Consider the following 2,365-nt stretch of genomic DNA (forward strand, 5'->3'; position numbering starts at 1 on the left):
CTGTGTGTCCCAGATGTGTTAAAGGCCACAAAGTATTTCCAATGTGGAGATGCTGTTGTCATAGCAACATAGAGTTTACAGCATAGAAAGAGGCCCTTCAGCCCATCGGGCCCACGCTGTCCATCAAACACCTATCTATTCTAACCCCATTTTCCAGTACTTGGTCAGTTGCCTTGTGTGCTTTGGCATTTCAAGCACTCATCTAAATGCTTCTTAAATGTTGTGAGGGTTTCCGCCTCTACCACCCTTTCAGACAGCGAGTTCCAGATTCCAACCACCCTCTGGGTGAAAAAGCTTTTCTTCAAATCCCCTCTAAACCTCCTGCCTCTTACCTTAAACCCCCTGGTTATTGATCCCTGGGGAAAAGTTTCTTCCTATCTCCCCCATTAATGTCCTTCATTATTTTGTACACCGCAATCAGGTCGTCCTTCAGCCTTCTCTGCTCGAAGGAGAACAACTCCAGCCTAACCAGCCCCTCTTCGTAGCAGAAACGCTCCAGCCCAGGCAACACCCTGGTGAATCTCCTCTGCACCTTTTCTAGTGCAATTACCTCCTTCCTACTGTAATGACCAGAACTGTACACAGTCCTCTAGCTGTGACGTAACGAGCGTGTTATACAGTTCGATCATAACCTCCCTCCTGTTATAATCAATGCCTCTATTCATAAAGACATTATCCCAAAAGCCTTTTTAACCACCTTATCTACCCGTCCTGCTGCCTTCAGGGATCTATGGACACGCACCTCCAAGGGCCCTATGGTCCTCTGTACTTCCTGGTATCCTCTGGTGCATTGTGTATTTCCTTGCCTTGTTAGTCCCCCAAACTGCATCATCTCACACTTATTTTGGTTAAATTCCATTTGCCACTGTTCTGCCGATCTGCCAAGCCCGTCTATATTACCCTGTAATCTAATGGTTTCCTCTTCGCTATTTACCACACCATCAATTTTCATGTCACCTTCCAACTTCCTGATCATACCCCCCACATTCGGATCCAGGTCATTAATGTTCACTACAAACAGAAAGGGACCCAGCACCGATTCCTGGGGTAGACCACTGGACACAGGCTGCCAGTCACAAAACCAACCTTCAACCATCACCCTCTGCCTCCTGCCACTAAGCCAATTTTGGATCAATTTGCCAAATTTCCCTGGATCCCACAGGCTCTTACTTTCTTGATCAGCCTCCCGTGTGGAACCTTGTCGAAAGTCCATGTAGATTACATCAACTGCACTTCCCTCATCTACATTCCTAGTTACCTCCTCGAAAAAGTCAGTTAAATTTTTTTGACATGTTTCTCCCCTGACAATGTCATGCTGACTATCCTTGATTAATCGTTCTCAATTGAACTGGAGATTAATTCTGTCCCTCAGAATTTTTTCCAACCATTTCTCTACCGTTGATGTCAGACTCACTGGTCTGTAATTCCCTGGTTCATCCCTGTTTCACTTCTGGAATAATGGCACCACAGGACGATTATTCACTAATGTGGCAGCAGCTAATGTTGGGAAATACATTAGTCACCTTGAACACAGCAAAGAAACAAATGACACCATCCAGCTGTTTACAGGGGTTGTTGAGGGGGTATTTAAGTCACGATGTGAGGAAAATATCCTCATTTTCATGTTGGAATCATGTCATGCTATTATTTACCCCTGCCTGACAGGCCAGACTGGGCGATCGCGTACTGTTTCATCCGAGAATCTGGTGCGTCCGTCTGAATTATATGTCCAGATCTTAATTACCTGACCTGATTTAGAGATTAACAGCACAAACACTGAACCACAGCTACCATCTACCACTGGAGCCAACCCAGCTTCCCAGCCATCTCTGTAATGTTTGTTTGCAGAGGGAATCTGTAGAGATGACACAGTGGGAGTGGATATTCTGTCAATGCTGTGACCTCCCAGAGAACTTTGTAACTTTGGGGGCAGCACCATAAGACCATAAGACAGAGGAGCAGAATTAGGCCACTCGGCCTATCGAGTCTGCTCCGCCATTCAATCATGGCTGATATTTTCTCATGCCCATTCTCCTGCCTTCTCCCCATAACCCTTATAAATCAAGAACCTATCTATCACTGTCTTAAAGACACTCAGTGATTTGGCCTTCGCAGTCTTCTGCGGCAAAGAGTTCCAGATTCACCACCCTCTGGCTGAAGAAATTCCTCCTCATCTCTGTTTTAAAGGATCATCCCTTTAGTCTGAGATTGTGTCCTCTGGTTCTAGTTTTTCCTACAAATGGAAACATCCACTCCACGTCCACTCTATCCCGGCCTCGCAGTATCTTGTAAGGTTCAATAAGATCACCTCTCATTCTTCTAAACTCCAACGAGTACAGACCCAGAGTCCTCAGCCGTTCCTCAT

The sequence above is a fragment of the Scyliorhinus torazame genome, chromosome 14 (assembly GCF_047496885.1).
Source record: "Scyliorhinus torazame isolate Kashiwa2021f chromosome 14, sScyTor2.1, whole genome shotgun sequence".
In the NCBI taxonomy this organism is placed as follows: domain Eukaryota; kingdom Metazoa; phylum Chordata; class Chondrichthyes; order Carcharhiniformes; family Scyliorhinidae; genus Scyliorhinus; species Scyliorhinus torazame.